This window comes from Pteropus medius, unplaced genomic scaffold (genome assembly GCF_902729225.1).
Source record: "Pteropus medius unplaced genomic scaffold, Ma_sr-lr_union100, whole genome shotgun sequence".
NCBI classification, from domain to species: domain Eukaryota; kingdom Metazoa; phylum Chordata; class Mammalia; order Chiroptera; family Pteropodidae; genus Pteropus; species Pteropus medius.
The window spans coordinates 11918710-11938641 of NW_024349802.1; the positions used below are offsets into that span (position 1 = coordinate 11918710).

Consider the following 19932-nt stretch of genomic DNA (forward strand, 5'->3'; position numbering starts at 1 on the left):
GCTCTCTCCTCCCATCCCAAGGCAGGAGTTATATCTGCACTGGTCTCTAGGTTCACAGTCATTTACAACTAAGAGTTTTGTGGATGGTAAAGGGGATGCTGATAGTGAGCGTGATAACATTGAAGATGATGATGGCAAAGATGACAGGGAAAATCAAGAGGACGGGGAGTGTGCTAGCTGTTTGGAGCCTGCCCTATGTCTGGGGCAATTATTGGGCCTAGACTGAAATGAAAATGAGGAAAAGGTGGATTGTGAAGGTGAAAGTGAAGGCAACATGATGGTTGAAAATAAGGAATGGGAGAAGGGGAAAGTGAAGGTAGATGTGTGCGGGTGAAGCTTTAGGTGAAGAGCAGCAGCATACACGGGTTAAAAGCCAAGATTCTGGGCCAGACCTTCTGAGTTCAAATCCCAGCTCTACCACTTATAGCTTAGGTTAGTTATTCAACTTTTCTGAGCCTCGGCCTTCCCATCTGTGAAATAGGGATTATGAGAATGCCTGTCTCATGTGGTGACTGGGGATGTCTGCAAAGTGCTGGCTCATGGTAGATACTGTATAAGGTTGTGTGATATCAAGTGTTGATGGGGGTTATAGCTACATCCAGAGTGAGGGCTACAAAGCACAGCAAGCAGTGTTGGAAGGTTCAGGAGACCTTAGTTGGCTCTGTCACTCACTTCACATGATTCTCCCTGTCTAGGCCTTGGTTGCCTTGTGAGTGAAACAAGAATCAGAGTGAATAATATTCAGACTTCAAAAGTTCCCCTGAGCAGTGAAGCTCTGCATGTGTGACTGATACATCCAGGCCCAGACAGGACCCCTACAGATATGGAGGTCTAGGTGTCCATTCAGTAGACATGGCTGGAGCAGGGGTTAAACAGAGAAAGATGCTGAGCAGGTTGTACTGGCCTCCTTCTAGGGGGAATAGAGAGGTAAGAGGTGAGCTCCTGCCTGAGGGAGAAGGCTCCAGCTGCCCCTCACTCCAAGGCAGCTGCCAGGTCCCAAAGTGTAGCCCCGATGGGGCCACACTGCAGATCTCAGTTATACTGTGACTGTGGCCATGTTGACATCTGCTCAGTTATATTGTGATGGTGGCCATGTTGACATCTGCTCCCAAACTGGGCACATGTGGGGTTTCCCTAACAGAACCAGCCTTTCCCAGGTCTGCCCCTTGTTCACATTCCCACTAGTCCCTTTTTCCCTCTATGGCTAGAGGACAGAAATGGGAAGCAAAGGTCATTCATGCACAGTGTCTGACTAAACCTTTTCTGAGCCCTCTTGTTTGGAGCCTTGCCTAAGAAGGTCAGAGCCCTCTAATGCCTCCAGAACCAACAGGTGGCTCTCAGAGGCTACAGGGGAGTAATCGACCACAGAAATCCTCCTTCATTCTTGCCCCAGAGAGAGCCTGTGCTTTGGGCTCACTGGCCCCTGAAAATCAAAGGTGGAGGAGTGGGCTTGGCCTTCAGTGTCAAGGACCCTTCAGCAGTCCTTCACCTTTCCTCCTGACAAGGTGCTGTGGCCTCTCTCTCATCAGCCACTTATCCTCCTGAAGAAGGGAGAAGAGCCCCGCCATGTCCTGAATTCCAGTCCCGACTGTCACTCATGTTTGTTCTATGGCTATGGCACGATTTCCATCCAGAAGCCGAGGCCTGCCTGGTGGTGTCTGCCCTCCACCTATCCCTGTCTCAGGTCCAATCCACTTGAGCTTGGTAGTCTTCGAGCTGTATGTTTGTACCTTTGCATCTGGTTGGTACTTAGAAGACATAATACAAATATTAACAATCTGCTTATTGAGCTCTTACTACATGCCAGTCTTTATGCTAGATGCTCCACATGCGTTATCTCACTGAATCCTCATTTGCAGGTGAGGAAACAGGCTTAGAGAGGTTAGGTCAGTTGTTCAAGGTCATACAGTTGAAAAGCATCAGAGTCTAGATTTACATACCTCCTGATGCCAAGGCTGAGCTCTTACCCACCTGGATGGACATGAGGTCTCCTTCCTGACACTCAGTCAAAAGGGTGTGCTGAAGACTGCATGGAAAATCAAGGAGCGGCCACTCGTAGGCCTCGGATCCTCCCGTCTACTTGTGATCTCCTATCTACCTAAAACTGTCCAGAAAGCACCCCAGGAAAGCTGGAGCAGAGCCCAGGGCTACCCAGACAGCTCGAGGAGGCCACCAAGTCTCTGCTGAGTCAGCAAACCCCCATCTTTAGCCCCCACCATGAGCTTACCCTAAGAACTCCCCAGACACCTCTTTTTAGCCCTTGCTTCTCCATCAAAGTGACTCTCCACCCCTCTTCCTCATCACCTCTTCTACCTCCAGAACATTCTCTGAAGCATTCCCAGGCTCTCTTTTCCTTGTTGCCCCAGATCCGAAAAGTTATATTGGTCCAACCTGCAAATCTCCCAGTTGGGCCTGTCTTTGGGGTCCCAGCTTCAGACACATCTTTGCATCATGCCCGTAATCTATGAATCAAATGAAGACTTGAGCCCCCTCGTGGCTTCTCTGGACCCCCATCTCCCAGCAGCTTCTCCTTGCTCACCAGCTGCACGATGCAGTCAGGGGAGGGAGGTGGACCAACAGAAACCAACTTGTTTCTGAGGCTGGAAAACAGAACTGTGCGAAATTAACAGGCTGAGAAATGTCTGTTCAGCTCCTGTTTGTTTTGCACCCTCAGTCTTTCTCTCTGCAGCTCCCTTCTCCTGCCCTGGCTACCTCCGTGGGCTCCCTCACCCCCACCATTCAGCGTGGGTGCCCGGGGGCTAGGGGTTGCATCTTGGTGTGTGTGCTCCCTGTGTGTGTTCCTGCGTGTGTGTGTGTTTAGGGATGGCAGCCCTGCCCCTCCTTCCTAGGCAGCTTAGCCAGAAATGCCAGAGGCAGAGACAATTGTGCGGGTGGGGATGCTGAGCACAGAGCCGATAGAGCCCGCGGGCAGGCAGAGAAGCACCACACAAGAAATTGATTCCATTAAAAAGTAATCTTAAATTTAATAAAAGTTATGATTTGATTATAGCCACAGAACCTACAGGCAAGAGGAAAGGGGGTGGATTCTAGTGATGGATAAACAGAAAGAGGGAAAAAAGGTGGGGGAGGGGCAGGGGAGAGATGCTTAGGTTTGGATGGATGAGAGAATGGAAAGACCTGGGGGTGGGGTAGGAAACCATTTTCTTTCCTTCAGAGGGAAGAAAAAAGCCTGTGGCTGGTTTCCAAAGAAGAAGCAGAGTGAAGAGTGAGTGAAGATTCAAGGAGCTCTCAGGAGATAGAGCAGTTAGAGGAGGCTGGGGCGTGGAGGCAAGACCTGGGAGAGGTGGCTATGCAGGAAAGATGGCCCTGAGCCCTGGGAAGGTAGATAAGGAACATAGAGCACCAGTTTAGCAGCCAGGCAATCCTGGGTTTAGATTCCAAGTCAGCCTCTTTCTAGTAGCATGCCTTAACTTTCAGACCCTCATTGTCTTCATCTGCTAAATGGAGCTATGGAGATAGGACCTAACACACAAGGTGGTCATGAGGATGAATGAAACTGTGCAGGTGTGGTATCTGGCATCTCCTAGGTGCTCAATAAAGGATAGTTCCCTTCCCATCCCTCCCCCACTGAGGGCCATGGCCCCCACCCTGTCCCCTCCCATTTATTTGCAAGCACCGGTCAATCCCAGTCCTTTTTAAAATTATTTTTGCAGTGGTGGGACTGAGTGGCCTTTGTCTCCCATCTCAATGTAGAGAGTTGGTTCTCCTGGGTAGACTCATAGTTTGTCTTCATCCATCTCTCTAGAGCATGAGTAGGGCGTGGGGAAAGCAGGGCAGCCACTCACTCTAGGACCCAGTCCATTATGGGCTAAGGGACCATCTGGAGAACACATTTTCCCCCTCCCCACCTAGTGCTTTTTCTCTCCCCCACAGGCATAGAGCTAGAACTCCCCCAACCCCTGAGAAGTATCCCTAGCCCTCGGCCACTATAATCAGCTCGTTACACACAGCATTTGGCTGTCATGCAAGGCTCCTCTTAGTTCCTTCCAGCAATCCTGGGCCCAGCAGAAGGATCCAGGGGCCTGCAGGGTCAGCACCAACACCTGTGAGTCCGGCCTGGGAAAGAAGCCAGGACATCACTGTGAGATGCTAAGTGAGGTGAGAGCCAGAAATCTCAGCTACCCTGGAGTCTAGGAATTGGGAACCAGGAAATAGAGTTGCAGTAACAGGAATCTCCGGGGGATGCAAGAAATCATTCTGGAGATGTGACCAGTTCTGATCAGTCGTCTCCCTTTCCAGGCTGTTTCAGCAAAGTAGCTCCACCTGAATTCGTTCTTACCTTTTGGCATATTAAAGACGCCTGCTGGTTGGAGACATTGAGGAAGCTGGACTGGTGGTATTAGCATCTCCATTTTATTGATGAAGAAATTGAGATCAGGAAGGGTAAGTTATTTTCCTCAGACCACACAGCTTTTAATAGATGAATCTGGGACTGAAAACCAAGTATGCAGACTCCCAATACAGAGCTCGTTCTTCCAGGCCCCCACAGCCTCCCCAACCAAGCCGTCACTCACCATGACCACATTTACTAGAGCCCTTGTCACCATTGCTGTCACTATGCTGTCACCATACTGCTCAGCTCCACCTTTTTTTGCCAAAATCTCCACCCTGGCCACTCACTGCAGCAGCCCCTGGGCTCACACACCCATCCCTTTCCAGGAAGGGCAGCCTAGTCCTGGATTCTCATGTCCCATGAAGTCTCCAGAAGGAAGGAACTATAACCCCGAAGGTTGGGGGAAGGCACTTAGGGAGAGTGGAGTACAGTGACTTGCAGCTAAGAGGCTCTCAGCGCTGCTTGGGGATCTGACTGGGACTATGGACACAGTTTGGCCATCACCCCCAAAGGATGGCCACCGTTGCCAGTGTTTTGTATCCCCTCATGAGCTACGCTTCCCCCTGGACTGAGATGGACAGGCCACCTCCTGGGCCGGAGTCTCCAGCAGGGCAGCCCTGTAGCTTTCTATATGCACGCACACGTGTTGGCTCTCGGAGACACAGATTTCATGCTGTTGCCCACTCTCAGCCCTGTCTGCTGTATGTGTTCTTGCTATGTTCTCCACGCAAAGAGTGGTCCAGCACTCCCTATGATAAAATCCAGCCATCCCACTCTTCTTCGTCAGGAGGGTTCCTGCCTGCCAGCCCCCTCTGCAGAGACTGAGAACATGGAGGGATGTGGCTGGGGTGAAAGGAACATTTAGTGAAAGGTCCTTCAGTGGATGTCACCAGGCTGTGTTCTTAAAAGCAGATCCTTATGCTTTACTTTAAATGGTCCCTAGCTCCAAGAATTGCCTGAGTGACCTTTAGAAGGAGCCACCGTGGAGTCCTAACTTATACATGACATTCGCTAATAAATCACCTTCTCTGGCCTCTCCCCAGAGCTGGCCTCCATGATGAGTGCAAAAAAGGGGTCCAGACAGGGAAAGGGCACTAACATTGGCCAAGAGCCTACTGTGTGCCAGGCTGGTGCTAGAGGCTTGACCTACAGGATGTCATTTGATCCTTGTAACGGCCTTGTGAGGAGGTTCTTATGATCCCTCACTTTGCAGTTAAGGAAACAGAAGCTCAGGTGGGTTAAGCGACTTATCCAAGATCACACAGGAAGAAGGTGGAAGAGCTAGGATTTGAACCTGAACATGTAGACTTTGATTTGAACCTGAATATGGACTTGAAAGCCCATGCTCTTTCCACCCCGGGTGACTTTCATCTCTGGTTCAACCCCGGAGAGGGCTCCTTCACAGGAAAAATGTTTCTACTCCAACTTGGCAGTATCTTTCAAAATGAAAAATTCATACACACTTTGAGCCAGCAATCTCTCTTCTAGGAATGAATCCTCAAGAATGAATCCTATATGTGCACAAGGTGTATTAGGTGTTCACTGCACAAAATGTGTTAGGTGTTGTTGTTTGCAAGCATAATAACCCAGAAACAACATAAATGTCCATCAGTAAAGAAGTGGATAAATAAACACAATTACCATATAGCTGTAAGAAAGGATGAGGCAGGTTTTAACTGGACCGACATGGAAAGCTCTCTAAAACACAGTAATGGGGGATAGAAATGACAATACTTGAATATGGTATATATCTATACATATTATATATAAAACATACATGCATTTTGTTCATGTAGTTTTCTTTTAAGGCATCAGTTTTGTTTTGTTTTGTTTTGTTTTGTTTTTTTCCCAGTGAGGGGAAATAGGAAAAGGTGGAGAAGGATAAAAAGAGAAATAACTTCCAAGCCTCAGGAACTGACCTTCCCCACTCCCTGTCTTTTCTTCCTTTAGGGCCGTATCCTCCTCTCACCCTTCAGAGCTCTCAGTGCAGACGCCAGAGTGCCTGAGACAAGGGAAGGGAATTTCTTATCAACCCCGGGCATGACTTCCTCCAACCATCCACATCCCCACCTGCTACGTCCTACAAGCACTGAAAATAAAGCCTGAAGCTGGTGGTCCTAGGAGGTCATTTCATTAGGTTATACTCAATGGGATTTCAGTGCATCTTGCCACTAAAGGGTAAGGGGGACAGTGGGGAGTCACTCTCTTTGGGCTGCGTCTTGTGATATGTTGGAGCTGTGTAACCTAGACCACATATGAGTCAAGCTTGTGACTTAGTTCCTCCTTCTGGTTCTTGTTTATCACTAAGTTTAGTATCCTGTAAATCAGATGAAACCTGGGGACAATTGATAAGGAAGGGGTCGAGGGGCGGGGGGGGGGGGGTGCAGAACACATGTGATAAACAGGGGTTGGTTGAATGTTTTCATTTGTCTTTAAAGATACGTCTCGGGATGAGGTTTACGTCATAAGAGCTGTTTATAGGGACATCCATTGCAACTAGGTGCTGTCAAGATAAACTCCAACTGACTGTGCCTTCTTCCCCACCCACATAGAGACGACCCTGCCCAGACTGAGGGCACTCAGACGAACTTCTATCATTATGCAGATAGACAGCCTCTGTAGCAGTAAAAAAGCTTTCACCCCACCTCAGATTGGCCTGGAGAATCAACTTTGGTTGTGTGTTCTCTCCAATAAACTCTGGTATTCCTGTTTTGCTGTTGAATGCCAGTTCTGTTATCCTAATGGACCAGCCCTCTCTCTGCCCACCACATACCTGCCTTCCCATCGGATTTGGTTCTCTCTCTCCTGTTTCTCTAAGCTGACTTAGAGTCTCTTGGATGCAAATTCAACTCAAACCGGCTTAAGCTTTTTGCTCACATAATTGAAAAGCCCAAGGATAGACTTCAGGTGTAGCTAGATCCAGGCACTCAGACAATGCCGTCTGGCATGTCTCTCTCCAACTCTCAGCTCTGCTCTCCTTCATGTTAGCTTTACTTTCTGGTAGCCACTCTTCAGGTGGTGTAAGCAGGTCCAGACTTAAACCTACCGACATGCCAACCCCAATAGAAAGAAAGCACTCCTTTTCTGATAATTCACCAAAAGATCCAGTGTTGATCTTACTACGTCAGCCTTTATTGAATCATGTGGCCCAGGGATGGAAAGCACAGATGGGCCAGCTCCAGTCACGTGCCCATCCTGGGATCCGGGGTCCAGTCAAGTAAAGCCAGACCTTTCTAAACCACAGGGACAGACAGAGGACATGGATGGTTCCCTAGGGCAAATCTGGTCATGCTCAGCAGCAGAAGCAGAAGCAAATCAACATGACACTGACTGGACGAGGTCTTCGTCTCTCAAGATCTTACTTTTCTCTTGTAGAAAACTGGGTGCGATGTCCAGATCGGATTCTCTGCTCCTGCACACTCCCGCAGCCTGGTTTCTTTTCATAGCCTTGGGCAAGTTAAAGGAGCTCCCAGATCTTTCTGTGTTTCCACTGCTTTCCCCATTTCTGCTCTCAGTGGTACAGGAAGGACGAGGAGGAAGAAAAGAGAAGGGAAGAGGTGGGATGGGAAAGGAAGAGAAGTGAAGAGCAACAGAGACAGAGAAAGGGAGGGAGGCAGACGCTCATGAGCAAACTTCCCAGGCTGTGCTGGTGCTGGGCACCTTGGCCCACCCCCACCCTGCCCACACCCCCCAGCCTGTGAGTGGTGCGTCACAGCTCAGCTGTGCCAGCACCCCGGCCAGGCTGGGCTCCAAGCCTCCGCAGCTTTGTCAGGGTATCATTATCCCCATTCTGTGGCTCTCATCACCTGGAGGTTCTTTCTTCTCTTCTGGCCCACACCCCAAACCTGCACACAGGTGCCTCTCTGCTTGCCTCCTGCCAGGCTTTTGGTTCCTGGTAATTGCCACCTTTTTTACAGCCCTCTCCACTGCCACATAGTCCATGCCATTGTCTGTCTCAATGCCAGCCCGGCCCCAAGCCCATTTCTCCTCTCCTCCTGTCTCCCTCCAACTGGGTTCTCCATTCTTGGTCTAGAGAGAGCCAATGCCTCGGCTCCAGGGAGCCTCTTTGTCCTCTCCAGGAGAACAAAGGTGGAAATGCCAGAAGCTGGAGGTTAGAGGAGGCACCACCGAGATGCTAGATTGATGACCTAGTGAGAACTGAGCCCCAGAGTTGGTCTGTGATGCACCTAGTCTTCATAGCTTCAGGTTGGCTGCTCCTTAACTGCTTATCCCATACTCAAGACTTTGCTGGTTGCCCCGTACTAAGGATCCACTTTCCCTGGGCCCCATGTCTTGTCTAGTTGTACAACTTTCACCTGGGTTTTAGGAGACAGCAAGAGCCGTGAGATCTGCCTCCAATTCACTATGTAAACCTTGGACAACTCTCTTCCCCTCTGGGGTCTTCAGCTGCTCCACAATGAAGACGTTGAAACTAGATCAGGGATGTAAATTCTAACACAGATGCCACCATTTCTAATCCAGTGCCTGTGGCAGACATTGCTAATCAATAACAGCACTCTCTTCTCGGGACACACTCCCAGCAGCTGCTATTCATCATTCAGCTTTAGTCCGTGACTTGAAACTTCGTTCCCATTCTTGGACTGCTTGATCTCTAAGGGCCCTTCCAACACTGACAGTCAAGGATTCTTTTGGCCTGGTTGAATCAATAGCACTTTCCCTACGGCCCATTTCTCCCTCCAGCTCATCTTTTGATCACTCCAATCCCTTCCTCTCTGCCATATTGCCTTATTTCTAAGTTCCCGCTGCAGATTCCATGCAAACCCTAGGTGATGTCTGGGTCTCCAAGGTTCTGTTCACTGTCACTCAACTTCAGGCTCCTTGAAAGTTACATTTTCCAGGCAGTCACACTTACACATGTTGGGTGGTTCCGTGGCATTGGCTCGGGGGAGGGAGGCTGCGATAGAGATTTCAGAGACGGTCAGAGGAGGAGCAGGCACGATGTGACCAGAGACATATTAAGAAAGAGATAACTGGTTGGGCAGACAAAGGGGCTAGAGTTAAATTTATATATCAAGGCCAAACTGGTAGGAATGGGGAGGGGGAGTTTGAATGGAATTTATCCTGAACCCCAAGGTCACAGTGGGAGGGAGGACCAGGTAGGACTTAAAAGCCAAGGACAAAAGGAACATATATAAATTAGTAGCTCAGCTGGCAAACATGAAAGGGACAGAGGGGCTCTTTGGGGGCAAGGATTTATCAAGAATTGCAATAATGAGATTGACTTACAGTGGGGGCTTCATGAGCATTAAAGCACCCACTAGTTATTGATCAGAGAAGTTTGATACAGGAAGGTGAGTGCTGGCCAGCAGCAAATTAGAGGCTTAAAGCAAAGCCAGACCCAGGTTGTAGGATATGTCTATCTCTTCAGAACAGCCTGGAGAAGTTTTAGAATTTTGGGAAATCCTGCCAGTTTATCTGAGGGGCATGTGTACTTCTGGGACATACGCAACGGTCAATCAGCTGGGAGCAGAGTGACCACAAGAAAGTCACTTATCTGTGGGCCTGGGTTCAAATCCCAGCTCATCTACTTACTATGAGAATTTGGCCTCAGTGTTTTCAACTGTACGATGAGAATGAATAGCATGAAACTCATAGGTCTTTGCAAATATTCAATGTGTGTAAAGTGCTCAGCACAGTGTCAGGCTTGTGGCTGACAACAAACAGTAGCTGCTACACTAATAACGTTAGCATTGTTATTACCATTGGTGACACATCCAAGGGGTCCCTTGAGCCATCTCCCTAATTCGCTTGTAGTGTATGTGCCAAGTGCTGGCCTAAGTGTTTACCTGTTACCAGCTTTAATGGTAAGATTCTGCCAGGCACACCACCTAATTCCCATGGAATAGATAAATTTGGTCTAAATCCAAAAGGCTGTAATTCAACATGCCTTCTCTTGGGTGGGGATTGTGTATGGTATAGCAAGAGCTGGACAGCTCCCCTCGGCCCACAGGAAGAACTCATTTTTCCCCAAGATGCAAAAGCCAAGTGGGGAAAGAGCACTATGTCTTGGCTACAGGCTAGGAAAAGGCCCCAAGAAGCTGACTAGAGAGGGAAGCCAGTCTGTGTTTCCTTCCCGGTCATGCTGTGTTCGGATCCAGACAGGCTGCCAGCCCTGCCCAGCCCTGCCCAGCCCTTTGAACTCCCCAAGGAAATGAGAAGGTAAACGGGGCTTCTACTGCTGCCATGAGGCTGCTGCAGGAGGCTGTCTGTCTGGGGTTAGCAAGGGTCAGCCAGGTCTGTGGGCTGCAGTCAGGATGCCTGTCACTGGGGACAGGGATCTAGGGATGAGGCTGATGGGACAACCTCACAGATGCCCTGAAGCTGGCCTTTATGATGCTTTCCAGAGACTTGAACTGTAAGTAGCTGGGAGTGGAAGGAGCCAGGGATCATCTGACCCCGTGGGTTGTGCCCATGTCTGTGCCACACCGTGCAGAGAGGAAGCCCAGGCCAGTGGAGGAAAACCAGGCCAGCAGAGGAAACAAATCCTGCCTCCCAGCAGGCTTCTAAGAACACTGGGCATGCGAGTGGTGCCCACTAGAGCCTTGAGACCAGTCAATTTCAAGATGTCCCTCCAGCAGGGCGCCATATCCTAGGGCCACAACACAGAAACCGAGAGGACAAGGCTGTGGAATCACACGGTCATGAGTTCAAGTCCAGCTTTGCCATTTACCAGTGTGATCTAGGGATAGGGCCAGCTCAGTGAGAATCTGTGCCTCAGTTTCCTCACCTATAAGTTAAGAATGATAAAAATGGGCTCCTCAGAGGATTAAGTAAGAAAGATACAGATGTAGTATTTATCCCAGGTCTGGCACATAGTAAGTGCTTGAAAAATGGTGGCTATTCTTCTGATTATAACTATTGTTTGTGAGGTCCCAAAGTGTACTGTGATTGAACAGTTAAAACCATTTCAGCCAGGAAGTCCATAAGAACCAGTGTGGGAGTGGATCTCACCAAAGTCTAGTGTGATTTTTTTCCCAGTCCTTCTGCCACCCTGAGGAAGTGGCCTGGGCTGGCCATAGAGGGGCCTGAGTGTCTCTTCAGGCCACTGCAGAGTCCCCTTTCCAAGACCTTCCGATCACAGCTGGGAAAGACAGAGATCTCAGATGACGCTCTTCCCGGACTCCCTTTGGCCTCTGTCCTGGCCAAGGTCCAGGAGGAGGCAGAGGGATGGGGAATAGATGTCTCTGAACAGCGCTGCCCAAAGTGGGCAACGGGGCAGGGGAGAGGCCTCCCACCTGCTGGAACTTCCCTGGGTTTTAATCCTGACCATAGGGGTAAGCAGCTCACCACTTCACCAAGCAACTGCTGAGAAAACAGGAGAGCGGCAGCTCATGATGACAGTCAAGGGAAGCCACTAGGAGACCCCAGACCTCTTTGTCAGGGACCTTAGCTCAAGAGCCCCACCCAGCAGGGAGCTGTTCCCCGTCCTGTGCCCAACCTCCACAGATGCCTTCTTTCTCTTTAACGACAGACTGTGTTCCTGTGTTTACCAGGGAGTGAGGGGAGCTGCTGTGTCTGGTATTTCTCTGTACACTGGCCCTTCCTTGCCCCCCACCCCAACGGATGTCTGGGCTGGATTGTACATTTCCGGGAGTTGCCTACTTGAATCTCGGGCTTTTATTTTTAGAAGATTACAAAGACAGGGGCTGGGAGGAGAAGCGTGGGGGCCCAGAGCTGAGTGGAGGAAGAAGCTCAGGGGCCTGAATTTGGTGATTGTGGGATGGGAGTGGAGTTAGACACTAAAGGGAGTAAGTGAGATAGTGGGAAAAATGAGGTGAGGAAGGAGGAGGAGAATCCCACTCTCCCAGCACCCTGAACAGAGATGGAGTCTTTACCAGCTGGGGTGGGGAGGGCTGGCATGTGGAGGGGGATGGGTCAAGGGTCACCTTTCTGGCATGTAGCTGGATCCCCAGGGAGGCTGAGGAGCCTGGGAAAGAGACTGAGAAAGTCCTTCCCCTCCCCCATGCCCCCAGGGCTTTGGGACTGGGAGAGCAGCTTCCTGCACAGACAACTCCTCAGTCTCCATGCCCCCCACAACTCCCCACCAGCTAGGGATGTCTTAACCCTTCTGGTGCTGGTATCAAGGAAAGCAGAGAGCAACACAGATGTGCACACATTTTCTCCCGGGCATGACCCAAATGTTGAGTCCCACACAAGTGGGCCTGACACTTGCTACCTTGCTCAATACACTCATCCTGGAGTCCCAACCCCAAAGCCCCAGATTGCCTGAAGGGCAAGAATTTCATTGGTTCTCTTCTCCCAGAGTGCAGAGGGAGGGAAATGGGGACTCTTTCCTTAGGGATGGTTGTTACAAGCTCTGCTCCTTCACTGGTGGGTGGTGAGGGGACATCAGACAGAACTCAGAGTTTACAGGGTTAAAGTCCCCATCTTGTGATGGATGGGAGGCCCCCTGACTGAGGGAAACTTGCCTTAAAGTCAAGAGACCTGGTTTGTCTGCCTGACCCTCTTGTGACCTTGGGGACTTACATCTCTCTGGGCTTCAGATGCAGCCTCTGAAAAACAGTAGGAAATCAGACCAGAGATGGTCTGGTGTTCTAAGGGGCAGACCTTTCTTTGGCCCTTCATTTCCTGGAGTCCCCAGACCAAGACAGCCCCAAGTGCACAGACACTGAACTTCAGAGCTCTTTTCTCCACCTGCTCCATGGAGGCAGGAAGCCATGTGCTTTCTCCACCTGTGTGCCCAGCTTAGTGCCTTGCACACATGCCTATGGATGACATTATGTGAGGACTTATGCAATAAGCAATAAATGGACCACCCAACTTTGACTTAGGGATAGGATGTCTTTTTCTTCTTCCATTGCTTCCTCAAAAGCTTTAGACTAGGAGTCAGAAAGACCTGGCCTGCAGTTAAGTCCTGACTGTCACTCACCAGCTGTGAGGCTCTGGGCAAGCCACAATGCCCCTTCAAGGCTCAGTTTCACTTATTTGTAAAGTAGGGATTAGAAATAAAACAACTACCTTATAAATGTGTCAGGATAAATCCAAAGAGCCTTTGTAAACTCTAAAGTGATATGCAAAAGCAAGAAGTATTGCTATCAATAATATTGTTGATTCTAGACCTAATTCAGGGGTAGTACAAAGTGTGGAGGTTTTATGAGCCAGAGATGTCTTGATAGTTGTGGGATCTTGGGTGAGTTTCTTAAGCTCTCTAAGCCTCAATTTTCTCATCTTCGAAATGGGGATTATAATAGCAAAGAGTTGTTATGAATATAAATGAGAGAGTAGAGTTAAGTCCTCACACAATGTCCTCCATAGGCTGTGACTTTAAGCAAAATGACATATACCAAAACCACTTTTACCATAGGCTAATTGATACAAACAAGAGTTAAGTTCCTAGGATATCTCGATGTTATAATGAAACGGTTAAACGACGTTATTCGAGACTTGCTATACACATTAATGGTTTGCACAGTGCCAGGCGCATGATGACCCCACAAATAGTGGCTACTATTATTTTTACTTTCCCCCAGTAATTTCTTGGGCTGCTTCACCCCCACACTCCCACTTGGAGATGGTTTCTTCACCCATCTTTCTTGTATGATGACAGTTATTTCCAGCCTCATTTGGATGAAAATGTATCTCAAAGAAACTGCCTTTCTTGCAGCCCTTAGAAGAGGCAGAGCAAGAGTGAGTGTTGTTCAAGGGAGGCCAAAGGATGAAGGCTCTGTGAAGGACTGTGTGGCAGCCAGGGGTGACAGATGGGGGTCAGAGGCTGTCTCAGCACCCCCTACCAGCCGCCAGGATTGAGGCCACTTTGCCTGCCAGGCGGACCTCATCGATGCTGGGAGCTGCTTATCAGGTTAGAGCAGAGTCGCTGTCTCTGGCTGTCTCTGCACATTACCCGACCCATCCGTCCTGTTCTCCTGTGTGCCCTGCCAGCCCCCAGCTCTGCCTGCGCTAACTAGTTAATTGGATCTTGGCTAACCTGGTTATGGGCTAAGTCAGCCCAGCTCCTCTGCCTCCAGAAGCCAGGGCGGGGGCAGAATAGAGCGGCTGTGCATGTGTGTGCGTGAGCATGTGTGTCTGTGTGTAGGAGCCTGCCTTTCAGCCCTTGGTCCAAACCTCCCAGGATCTCCCAGGTCCATGGAGAATGGATCTTGATGCCTGGGGTGAGCCCAGAACACCCCAATCTGCTGCAATGTTTAAGGGCACGGGCACTGTGTCATACATAGCACCTTATTCTAAAGCCGAGCTCTGCCACTAACATAATCTGCCACCTAAGGTCAGGTGGTTGCGCCTCAGCCTCCTTTTCTGTAAATTGTATTATAAAATAATAAAATTACCACCCGGAGTGGCTGTGGAAATTAAGAGAAACAGAACATCCACTTCAGTTCCTGGCACTTAGTAGGCACTCCGGGAATGAAAACTGTGGTCGCCATCATCATCATTAGACACCTCGGGTTCCTGCCACTTTCCCCCCACCCTGGGGGTGGGGTGGGAGGGATTTCGGAGCGGGGGGGCGGGAGAGGCTTTCATTCACAGTTCCTCGCAGGTGTTTCCTCTGAGGCACGACTCCAATCTCCTCAATTGTTCCTTATGCAAATGTTATGCTAATGATCATGTCTACACCCCTGTGCCCCTACTCTGGGAAGGTGGAGGGTGGGCTGATTCCCCAGGTTTCACTTCAGCCCAGTCCATCTCCTCCCTCCCTCAAAGAGGAGCAAACGCTGATCCTCTGACGATACCGGTCCTCAGGGCAGAGTGAGGCGGGGAGAGACCCTGATTGAGAGGGAAACAAAGAAAGGCCCCAGTCTTGGTAGGAGATGGACAGCTTCATCATCGCCATAATCATCAACATCCAAAAGGCCTTTGGAAACGTCAGATTCTTCCCCGCCCTGCTTAGGCTACTCTGCAATTATAGAGGCCCAGCCCCGGGCCCTGGGGAGCTGGGGCGGGGCTGGGAGTGGGGGGTGGCGGGGAGGAGTCGGGAGGTGGGAGAGGGAAAAGCTAAGGTTTCCTGAAAGACAAGTGGCCGTTCTCTGGTAGTCCTCCAGGGTAGGGGCCACACTCAGGCCGCCCCCAGTGCCCCAGAAGGCAGGCTCGCTGGGGAGACCAATAAAGAAAGTGATCTCAAGTGATCTTGAGCCTGCCACAGAGTTTCCTGTCCTGTTATGCATTCACTTTCTTACCAGCTGCGTGACTTCCCCTCTTCGTCTTGTTTCCTCAACTATTAAATGGGCACAGCAATTCCTGCTTCTCCAGGTTCCTGCAAGAGAATTAAAGGAGGTGCCTAACTGGCAAATAGAGCGATGGCAAAAGAAAAGCTAAGGTCCATCCCTGTTTCGTGGACATTGGGGCAGTCAGACATAACTGGTCCCATTTTGTACCTGGCAACATGATGTATCATCAGTTTTCTGAACCAAAGTAAATTAAAAAGTCAAATGGTGTATGCCCTCCCAAACTCGGTGGGTTTGAGATTGGGATCTCCACGGAACATTGAACCTGCTCTCTGTGTTAACGTTAGACAAGATTTACAGTTAAACTTTAATCTTCTCTGCTGTCCTCTCGGTGGTATAAAAATAGGTGTGGGAGAGATGCAAAAATGACACTGTAGGCACAAGTACAGCAGGAGGCGAGGGGTGCTGATGAGGCCATTGTGGAACCAGCCCCTTCCTACCAGGAACCGTTTGCGAGCACTGTCGTTTTGCTGAGATGTCCAGACCTGCAGGCAGCTCTGCCGTGACCCCTCCAGTCCCTGTGGAGAGGAGCTCCAGCGTACAGAGCATGCTCCAGGGCAGACCTGGCCCTCCAAACATAGTAGGTGCTCAGTAAACACAAATTCATTGGCCTAGGGAGACAGCCATGAGGACACTGTCAAATAAATAACAAACTGTGTAAGCGGCAGCTCACTGTAATTAAACTAAGGCGGACAGTCAGTTATTAATATCAGGTTAACAGCCACTGAGAGTGGCTATAATAAAGAGTTACCTCCTCGCTCTCAGGGCCTTCCCTCCATGATGGCCTTCTGAAGAGAGGTGAATAGCACCAAGTACCCTCCGGCCTCATGCTCCTCTTGCCTTCCTGGTGCCAGAAATGGTCTCTGTCTTGGTGCCCCACAGTTGAGCCCTGGTCTCCCCTATTCCTGTCTTCCTCCTAGGACCCCACGGCCTTTTATCTGTACTTCCATTATGATGCCTATCAGTATAGAGCCCAATCAGGGTTCTTTATACCCAAGCCTATCTCTTTTGTGGGATCTTAAACTCCCCAGGGCAGGATTTATCCTGTGCCACGGCTGCATCCCCAGTGGTAGAAGCCAGCCCTGTCCTGTAATGGATGATTAATCAAAGTGTGCCGAAATGGAAAATTAGGGTGAGAAGGAGAAGGGGAGTTAGAAAGATGTGAAGGGGGAAAAGAACAGGCTAGCTCAAAGAAGGGAGAGAGGAGAGGGTGGAAGGAAGGAAGAGAAGGGAGAAGGAAAAGGGAGATGGCAAGGCAGCCATGTCCGTTCTCTGACTCAGAGGACACATGGCTAGCCCTGTCTTTGGTGCTTAGAGTCTGCTTGGAAAGATAAGGTGGCTGCACAGAGCACTGGCTCCTGTCCTCCCGCCCTGTCGCTGTGTGTCCCTGGCCTAGACCTGCTCTCTGCCCTATCACTCCCCAGCTCCCCTTGGCAACCCACCTCTGAGGAGGTGCTCCTGGGTGCCATCCAGGGGGTAGGGGCCTAGCAGGAACCACGCCAAGCCAGGGAGCACAGCCAAGAAGGAGTCGGCAAGGCAGATGCCGCCCCTCTCCTGCTGCCTTGATTAGAGAAATTGAGATGTTAATAATATTCTGAGATGCAAGGTGCTAATTAAAGTTAATTACTGTTTCCTTGTGAAGTAACCTCTCCTCGTGTTTACCAGGAACAAGGCTGCCAGCCACTCCCCTGGCTCGTGCCAATCACAATGCCCGCCGCTCAGTGTCCCCACACCGTCACAGGTGCCCTCAGCTGCCCCAGCCCATCCGGTCCCCATGATCTGAGGGTCCAAGGCCCTTCCTCTTGGCATGGTACCTGACCAGCCCTGCCAAGGAGCATAGGGACAGATGGGCATAAATGGCCCATGGGGCCTGGGGACAGGACTAGTAGCTTCAAGAACTAACACCCATCCTCTGCCTCTACCTCTCATGCAAAAATCTTGCCCTGTCTCTTTCCAGCTCCATGACCTGGAGCAAGTTACTGAACCTCTTAAAATCTCAGTTTTCATATCTGTGTATGGGGCTAATAATTCCTGCCTTGTAGCTGTTGTGAGGATCAAATGAGACACTGCCTATAAAATGCTTACCACAATCACATAACTGGGATTTAATAAGCTCTCAATTAAGGTTAACTGTGATTATTGTTGCCTTTGTTAATAGTCACCTCCCTCCCAAATCCCTCTCCTGTGTGGTCTGGCTGCAGGACTGGGGGTGGTTCAGTTGAGTATATACATGTCCTCTATACACACCGGGACACCACCCCAGGCACACTACACACATAATCCTGCACCAACACACTCGAGAAGCACACCCCACCTTATGGAGGGCCTCCCCTCCCCTCTCTGGCCCCCTGACACATCCTCATCTCATAGCCCTGGTCTCAGCGTCACCCAGGGAAGTAGAGAGAAGAAAGAGGAAGCTGATAGCACTCTCAGGAATAATTCTACAAAGCCCAGAATGTGTGTGTGTGTATGTGTGTCCCCACTCTTGTGTTCCAGGCTTCATAGGGCTTTTGGGGGAGAGACCACCCTCTTGGGAGCCAAGTCAGGTTGCCATGACAACCATTGCAGGAGTACACCTCCAATCTCCATTTCCCCGACCATAGCCACTCTGGGCAGTTCTGGGGGAGATGCCACCTCTCTTATAGGAGTCTTCCCATCCTCACCCTAGGCTACCTCCCTGTCCCTTGCCTGCCGTCTCAGGAAGCCCCTGGACCCGGGCAAGGCAGAGCCTGCGAAAGGATTCCTTCCTCAACTCAAGCTTCCTCTGGTGGCTTAGTGTTAGTGAGTTAATACTATACCTTTGATTTCGGAGGACAGAGGCTCCTGAAGGGGCCTCCCTGGGTATAGCATGGGTGATCAAAGGGTCAGAACCCCCTGCTGGCTTTGTGTACCTCTTTCACCCCTGGGGAGGATCCTGGCTCTTTCTGAGAGGGTAACCCTGGCCAGCCTAGCCTGGAGCATTTCCTGTTTATGGGCTTAGAAGGGCAAGATGAGGGGACCTGAGGCTGGGCTTCTGGCCCAGATGTGGGGGTGAAGGTGAATTGGAGAGACATTGATAGCACCAGCAGGCTCTGGGAAACCCCCATGGCTCAGCTGTTCCTGGTGGCTTTAGTATCCTACCTACTCTGGCCCCAAAACCAAATTCCCAGTGTAGCCTTGCTGACAGCAGACCCTATCCTTGGCTCCCTGTCCCAAGCTTGACCTCTTCCTTCCTGAAGCCCCTCTAGCATCTCTGGGGGCCTGGACACCTTTCTCCAAAGCCCATGCCTCCTGGCTCTTGCTCCGTCACAGCTCCCTCCTCATACCCGCCTCTTCCCCAGGCTTCCTGACATCCACATCCCACCTCCTCCTCCACCACCTTCCCCCTCTTCACTGCAGTCCTTTTCAGGTACCTCCTTGCACACCTGTGGCCCACTCTCCTTCTGGCCCCCTTTCCTTGCTCTGGCTACAGAAGCCCCAAGCAGATTTCCTCCCATTCATTCATTAATTCATTCACTCACTCATTCATACATTCATCAAACATTTTTGAGTGGTGGGAAATAAGTTAAACAAGATTCTTGCCTCCTGTAAGCTTTTATTCTAGTGGGAAGAAACAAATTAAACAAGGAAACAAATGAAAAAACGATAGATTGGGTCTACGGCCGTGCTACCCTGAACAAGCCCGATCCCATCTGATCTCAGAAGCTAAGCAGGGTCAAGCCTGGTTAGTACTTGGATGGGAGACCACCTAGGAAGATCAGGTGCTGTAGGCGTAAAAAATAAATAAGGGATTGTAAGCTGACAAGGACCTTGCAATCTGTGAAGTTAACCAAGGGTTTTACCTAAAAAAAAAAAAAAAAAAAAAAAAAGATTGGGATAAGGTCAAGGAAAAGGACAAAAAGAGAGTTGTGAAAGAGATTACAAGGGCAACTTCTAAACTCCTACTTAGATATGGAGGAAAAGAGTCATGGAGAACTTGCTACAGTGGCCACCTGGAGGCAGGGAATCGGCAGGGCAGCCCCCCAACTCATCTGTAAGCAGGGGACATGGAAGCCACTGGACTCTGCTACCACCTGCCCATTGCTCACCAGCTCTGATGGATACCTTCCTCCTCAGTCAACCACAACAGAGACAAAATCAGGGAGACCTCCTCCCTGCCATCCCCACCCCTACCCCTGCCCCTGCTCCCAGACCACCACCATTTTCCAACTACTTAGGTCTCCTAATACTGAGATTAGGGGCAAGGTTCTAGTCTTGGGGACCTTTCAGGGGGGAAACTGAATACACGGGCAAGAAGAATGTGACCATGTCAAAATGTAGCTTCAAACCTAAACAAACTACTACAGCGATAAGAAATTAAACATGCATGTGTTGAGAGGG

At 50.1% G+C, this 19932-nt stretch overlaps 1 pseudogene; it reads left to right on the forward strand.

Annotated features, from left to right (window-relative positions):
• The first annotated feature begins 19206 nt into the window (after positions 1–19206).
• On the forward strand, positions 19207–19325 carry LOC120581681 (uncharacterized; annotated as a pseudogene).
• The last annotated feature ends 607 nt before the right edge of the window (positions 19326–19932 follow it).